This window comes from Hippocampus zosterae, unplaced genomic scaffold, assembly GCF_025434085.1.
Source record: "Hippocampus zosterae strain Florida unplaced genomic scaffold, ASM2543408v3 HiC_scaffold_65, whole genome shotgun sequence".
Taxonomy (NCBI): Eukaryota; Metazoa; Chordata; class Actinopteri; order Syngnathiformes; family Syngnathidae; genus Hippocampus; species Hippocampus zosterae.
This window is the reverse complement of record NW_026262962.1, coordinates 300,847-308,560: the sequence shown is the minus strand read 5'-3', so window position 1 is coordinate 308,560 and position 7,714 is coordinate 300,847.

Below are 7,714 nucleotides of genomic sequence, written 5' to 3'. Positions count from 1 at the left end.
AGTAAGCCTCAAAATGATCTTACTAGTGAACTAGTGGGCGTTTTGTGGCTTACATGTCAACTAGTAAGCCTCAAAATGATCTTACTAGTGAACTAGTGGGCACATTTATGGCCTTACATGTTCACTTGTAAGCCTCAAAATGATCTTACTAGTGAACTAGTGGGGATTTTGTGGCTTACATGTCAACAAGTAAGCCCCAAAATGATCTTACGAGTGAACTAGTGGGAGTTTTGCGGCTTACATGTCAACAAGTAAGCCTCAAAATTATCTTACTAATGAACTAGTGGGCGTTTTGTGGCTTACATGTTCACTAGTAAGTATCAAAATGACCTTACTAGTGAATTAGTGAGCGTTTTGTGGCTTACATGTGAACTAGTAAGCCTCAAAATGATCTTACTAGTGAACTAGTGGGCGTTTTGTGGCTTACATCTTCACTCGTAAGCCTCAAAATGATCTTACTAGTGAACTAGTGGGCACATTTATGGCCTTACATGTTCACTAGTAAGCCTCAAAATGATCTTACCAGTGAACTAGTGGGTTCTTTTGTGGCTTATATGTCAACTAGTAAGCCTCAAAATGATCTTACTAGTGAACTAGTGGGCGTTTTGTGGCTTAAATGTTCACTAGTAAGCCTCAAAATGATCTTACCAGTGAACTAGTGGCCGTTTTGTGGCTTACATGTTCACGAGTAAGCGTCAAAATGATCTTACTAGTGAACTAGTGGGCGTTTTGCGGCTTACATGTCAACAAGTAAGCCTCAAAATGATCTTACTAATGAACTAGTGGGCGTTTTGTGGCTTACGTGTTCACTAGTAAGCGTCAAAATGACCTTACTAGTGAACTAGTGGGCGTTTTGTGGCTTACATGTTCACGAGTAAGCGTCAAAATGATCTTACTAGTGAACTAGTGGGCGTTTTGCGGCTTGCATGTCAACTAGTAAGCCTCAAAATGATCTTACGAGTGAACTAGTGGGCGTTTTGCGGCTTACATGTCAACAAGTAAGCCTCATAATGATCTTACCAATGAACTAGTGGGCATTTTGTGGCTTACATGTCAACTACTAAGCCTCAAAATGATCTTACTAGTGAACTAGTGGGCATTTTGTGGCTTACATGTCAACTACTAAGCCTCAAAATGATCTTACTAGTGAACTAGTGGGCACATTTATGGCCTTACATGTTCACTAGTAAGCCTCAAAATGATCTTACTAGTGAACTAGTGAGCGTTTTGTGGCTTACATGTTCACTAGTAAGTATCAAAAAACCTTACTAGTGAATTAGTGAGCGTTTTGTGGCTTACATGTTCACTAGTAGGCGTCAAAATGATCTTACTAGTGAACTAGTGGGCACATTTATGGCCTTACATGTTCACTAGTAAGCCTCAAAATGATCTTACTAGTGAACTAGTGGGCGTTCTGTGGCTTACATGTTCACGGGTAAGCGTCAAAATGCTCTTACTAGTGAACTAGTGGCCGTTTTGTGGCTTACATGTTCACGAGTAAGCGTCAAAATGCTCTTACTAGTGAACTAGTGGGCGTTTTGTGGCTTACATGTTCACTAGTAAGCGTCAAAATGACCTTACTAGTGAATTAGTGAGCGTTTTGTGTTTTGTTTTTGTTTGCAACGGCCTTCACCCTGGGCGGGTTGAACCGGCTTCTTCCTTGGCGCGCACGACATCCCTGATCATGGCGGCCCAAGCGCGGCGATCCTGTGCCACGTCAACCGACAGCTTCAGCCAGTCCTGGTTCCACCGTCTCAGACCCACCACCAAGGGGCCGGAAAGATACGCGAGGTCTTCTTTCATCGTGGTGGCCCAGGTCTTGACTTGTCCACCACGCCGCTTGCGCCAGGCTGGCAAAGGAGCAGGAAGGAGAACATCCCTGATCAACTCGCCCTCCTGGTGGCGTGCCGCATGCCCGAACCAACGAAGTCGGCGTTGCAAGAGACACGCTGGTAAGGGGCTAAGGTGCAGGCAGCGACGAAGGTCAGCAGTGGGGACCCGGTCCGATCGGCGGCGGCGGAGAATACGGCGGACGCAATCGTTATCAAAGACTTCCAGCTTGCGCTGGTCAGCCACTCTCATAGGCCAGGTCCCACAGCCATAAAGCAGGATGGTCCGCACGATCGCCTGGTAGACACGCCCCTTTGTCACTGCCGAGATCTCGCGCCGACCCCACAGATGGTGTTGTAGGCGCACAAAAGCGGATCTGGCAGCCCCGATGCGATGCACGACTTCTGCTTCTCCTTGCCCCGACGGAACCACAGAGCAGCCGAGATATGTGAAGGAATCAACGTTTTCCAGGGTCATGCCCTCCAGTGACAGCGACCGTTGGTCAGCTGGGTTGGTGAGGGAGGACATGATCTTGGTCTTCGAGGCGTTGATGCGCATTCCAACGGTCAGGGCCGTTCGATGGATTTTCATCAGCGCGTTTTCAACTTCCTCGAACGTGTTTCCAAGTAGAGCGATGTCATCTGCGTATGCCAGGTCCGACACTGCGACATCTCGGCCGACCCTCACTCCCTCAAAGCCATGGAGAGCAGTGTTGAGGATGTGGTCGATGGCATAGTTGAATAAGGTTGGCGAGAGCGCGCAGCCTTGTCGGACACCCGACCGCACCTCAAAGGTTTCTGATTCGCTGCCGTAGGCCCGCACTCGGACTCGGGTTGACCGGTAGTACCCCTGGATGAGCCGAAGCAGTTTCACAGGGATCCCATCAGCCTTCATGATCATCCACAACACACCCCGGTCAACTGAATCAAATGCTGCGGCAAAGTCAATGAAGCACACGACTGTTGATTGTTGGTAGGCCCATCGTTGCTCCAAGGTGCGACGCAGGCTAAAAATCTGGTCTACGCATCCCCTTCCGGGGCGAAAGCCACCCTGAGTTGGGCGAGTCCGGTGGTCACGGGCCATCTGGAAGCGTTTCAGCAGAAGGACGACGAATGCTTTTGCAGCCACATCGAGAAGGCTAATGCCTCTGTAGTTGGCGCACAGCTTCTTGTCTCCCTTCTTGAAAAGGGGTATTAACACCGCTTCGCTCCAGTCATCCGGGATGGTCTCGGACGTCCATACGGCGTTGTATACGCGATGAAGCCACGCTGCGAAGACGTCAATGTTGCTTTTGTAAACTTCCGCCGGGATGCCGTCTTCACCTGGGGCTTTATTATTCCTGAGCTGAAGCAGGACGCCTCGAATTTCGTCTAACGTAGGTGCGTCCGAGCTGCAGTCGTACTCCTCATCAATTGCAGGAAGCACAGGCGCCAACACTGGTGGTGGGTGATTGAGTAGGACTTCGAAGTGTTCGCGCCAACGTTGCAGCCGTTCCTCTAGGGAGGTTATCACAGAACCGTTCACTGTGCAGATTGTTTCGCCGACTCCAGCGGATTTCCTGCTCGCCTTCTTTACCAGCTGATAAAGCTTGCGGGTATCACCCGCAGCGGCGCCCCTCTCAGTTTCTTCGGCAAAGTCGCACCAATAGGCATTTCGATCTGCCCGAATCGCCCGAGTGGTAAGTCGCCGTAGTTCGCGGAAGTTGGCTGCTCCTGTTACTCGCGCAAGCCTGGATCGTTCTGCAAGGGCCAGAGTGTTTGCAGTGATCCAGTCACGGTTCTGGCGTTTGGTGGAGATGAGGTGTGAGCGTGCAGCTGCAATGATGGTAGATTTGAGTTCCCGCCACTCCTGCTCTGGCTCATTGGAAGCCGGTTGTAGTTGAGCGAAGCGGTTTTGGACCTCCACTTGAAAATTCTTCCCTCCATCCAGCTTCAATTTCGCGACATCAATCCGCATGGTGCGTTTTGAAGGGCAATTAACTTTAAGTCTGATGCGAAGGGTAGCACGCACAAGCACGTGGTCGGAGCCGCTCTTGCCTCCCGTGACTGCTCCACGGTACGCCCGTGCGTCGAGGACTGAACTCGCCCAACGTGACCGAACCAGTATGTAGTCAATCTGGATAGTCGTCCGCCCATCGTTCGAGTACCAGGTGACTAGCTGATGTTGGGGGTGTTGGAAGCGTGTATTCATCATGACTAGGCGATTTGAGGCGGCGAAGTTAACGAGCCATTCGCCATTGTCGCAGCGTCTTCCCAGAGCAAAACGCCCCAGCACTCGTTGAGTGGTGTCAGTCGCCGGTCCGGTGCGCGCATTCCAGTCTCCTGCGATCACCAAGATGTCATTGGAGGGGATGCCATCGACAGTCGTCTGGAGCTTATGATAGAACTGCTCCTTGTCCACGTCATCAGCGTTCAGTGTGGGCGCGTATACCGCCACGACAGAGATGTTGGCAATGGCACCCCTCAAGCGCACCCTGGCAAGGCGGGGGGAGATGGGTTCCCACCCCAGCAGTGCAGCCTGTGCCTCGGGAGCAAGGGCGATTGCAACGCCGTGCCGGCCGCTGTTGTCCGTCACTCCACTATGGTAGAGGTTGTAGACCACATTTACACCAGGGACCTTCAGCTCTCGCTGCCCGGCATCAGGGAGGCGTACTTCAGAGAGGCATGCCACACTGACGCCATAGTTGTGAAGTGACCTCATGGTGAGGGCTTGGGTCCCTTCGTCGCGGAGAGTCCGGACGTTCCAGCAAGCAATTTTGAGGCGCTCACGGCGTCGGAGGAGGTGATGGTGGAGGGGATAGTGGTGCCCGACTTGCACATTTATCACCCGCCCTGTCGAGCTGAGAGCAGGCGCGTCGGTTCCCGCGGACGCCGTAGCTCGAGTCGTAATTGCAGTCAGTCGTGAAGTCATGAAGAAGATTCGTGGGAATTTATTGAGAAGCCGGGTCCCCAGCCCTGCTTCTACCAGAGCCTTCTGTTGGCCGGGTAGATTACCCGTTCACCCCCCCACCACGATGAGGTCGAAGGTTGGAATTTAAGGGGGGGGGGGGAACTAGTGACAATTTGTGGCTTACATGTTCACGAGTGAGGATCAAGCGGTTAGGAAGATGAATGAATGAATGAATGTTCACGAGTAAGCGTCAAAATGACCTTACTAGTGAACTAGTGAGCGTTTTGTGGCTTACATGTTCACTAGTAAGCCTCAAAATGATTATACTAGTGAACTAGTGGGCGTTTTGTGGCTTACATGTCAAAGAGTAAGCCTCAAAATGATCTTACTAGTGAACTAGTGGGCACATTTATGGCCTTACATGTTCACTAGTAAGCCTCAAAATGATCTTACCAGTGAACTAGTGGGTGTTTTGCGGCTTACATGTCAACTAGTAAGCCTCAAAATAATCTTACTAGTGAACTAGTGGGGATTTTGTGGCTCACATGTCAACTAGTAAGCCCCAAAATGATCTTACGAGTGAACTAGTGGGCACATTTATGGCCTTACATGTTCACTTGTAAGCCTCAAAATGATCTTACTAGTATAGCAGTGGGCGTTTTGTGGCTTACATGTTCACGAGTAAGCGTCAAAATGATCTTACTAGTGAACTAGTGGGTGTTTTGCGGCTTGCATGTCAACTAGTAAGCCTCAAAATGATCTTACGAGTGAACTAGTGGGAGTTTTGCAGCTTACATGTCAACAAGTAAGCCTCAAAATGATCTTACTAGTGAACTAGTGGGCACATTTATGGCCTTACATGTTCACTAGTAAGCCTCAAAATGATCTTACCAGTGAACTAGTGGGCGTTTTGCGGCTTACATGTCAACTAGTAAGCCTCAAAATGATCTTACTAGTGAACTAGTGGGGATTTTGTGGCTTACATGTCAACTAGTAAGCCCCAAAATGATCTTACAAGTGAACTAGTGGGCACATTTATGGCCTTACATGTTCACTTGTAAGCCTCAAAATGATCTTACTAGTATAGTAGTGGGCGTTTTGTGGCTTACATGTTCACGAGTAAGCGTCAAAATGATCTTACTAGTGAACTAGTGGGTGTTTTGCGGCTTGCATGTCAACTAGTAAGCCTCAAAATGATCTTACGAGTGAACTAGTGGGAGTTTTGCGGCTTACATGTCAACAAGTAAGCCTCAAAATGATCTTACTAATGAACTAGTGGGCGTTTTGTGGCTTACATCTTCACTCGTAAGCCTCAAAATGATCTTACTAGTGAACTAGTGGGCACATTTATGGCCTTACATGTTCACTAGTAAGCCTCAAAATGATCTTACCAGTGAACTAGTGGGGATTTTGTGGCTTATATGTCAACTAGTAAGCCTCAAAATGATCTTACTAGTGAACTAGTGGGCGTTTTGTGGCTTAAATGTTCACTAGTAAGCCTAAAAATGATCTTACCAGTGAACTAGTGGGCGTTTTGCGGCTTACATGTCAACTAGTAAGCCTCAAAATGATCTTACTAATGAACTAGTGGGCGTTTTGCGGCTTACATGTCAACTAGTAAGCCTCACAATGATCTTACTAGTGAACTAGTGGGCATTTTGTGGCTTACAGGTCAACTACTAAGCCTCAAAATGATCTTACTAGTGAACTAGTGGGCACATTTATGGCCTTACATGTTCACTAGTAAGCCTCAAAATGATCTTACCAGTGAACTAGTGGGCGTTTTGCGGCTTACATGTCAACTAGTAAGCCTCAAAATGATCTTACGAGTGAACTAGTGGGCACATTTATGGCCTTACATGTTCACTTGTAAGCCTCAAAATGATCTTACTAGTATAGTAGTGGGCGTTTTGTGGCTTACATGTTCACGAGTAAGCGTCAAAATGATCTTATGTTTTGCGGCTTGCATGTCAACTAGTAAGCCTCAAAATGATCTTACGAGTGAACTAGTGGGAGTTTTGCGGCTTACATGTCAACAAGTAAGCCTCAAAATGATCTTACTAATGAACTAGTGGGCGTTTTGTGGCTTACATGTTCACTAGTAAGCATCAAAATGACCTTACTAGTGAATTAGTGAGCGTTTTGTGGCTTACATGTTCACTAGTGAGCGTCAAAATGACCTTACTAGTAAACTAGTGGGCGTTTTGTGGCTATCTTCACTCGTAAGCCTATAAATGATCTTACTAGTGAACTAGTGGGCGTTTGTGGCTTACATGTCAACTAGTAAGCCTCAAAATGATCTTACTAGTGAACTAGTGGGCACATTTATGGCCTTACATGTTCACTAGTAAGCGTCAAAATGATCTTACTAGTGAACTAGTGGGCGTTTTGCGGCTTGCATGTCAACTAGTAAGCCTCAAAATGATCTTACGAGTGAACAAGTGGGTGTTTTGCGGCTTACATGTCAACAAGTAAGCCTCAAAATGATCTTACTAGTGAACTAGTGGCCGTTTTGTGGCTTACATGTTAACTAGTAAGCGTCAAAATGACCTTACTAGTGAACTAGTGACAATTTGTGGCTTACATGTTCACGAGTAAGCGTCAAAATGATCTTACTAGTGAACTAGTAGGTTTTTGCGGCTTACATGTCAACTAGTAAGCCTCAAAATGATCTTACGAGTGAGCTAAGGGGCGTTATGCGGCTTATATGTCAACTAGTAAGCGTCAAAATGATCTTACTAGTGAACTAGCAGGCACATTTATGGCCTTACATGTTCACTAGTAAGCGTCAAAATGATCTTACTAGTGAACTAGTAGGCGTTTTGCGGCTTACATGTCAACTAGTAAGCCTCAAAATGATCTTACTAGTGAACTAGTGTGCGTTTTGCGGCTTACATGTTCACTAGTAAGCCTCAAAATGATCTTACGAGTGAACTAGTGGGCGTTTGGCGGCTTACATGTCAACAAGTAAGCCTCAAAATGATCTTACTAATGA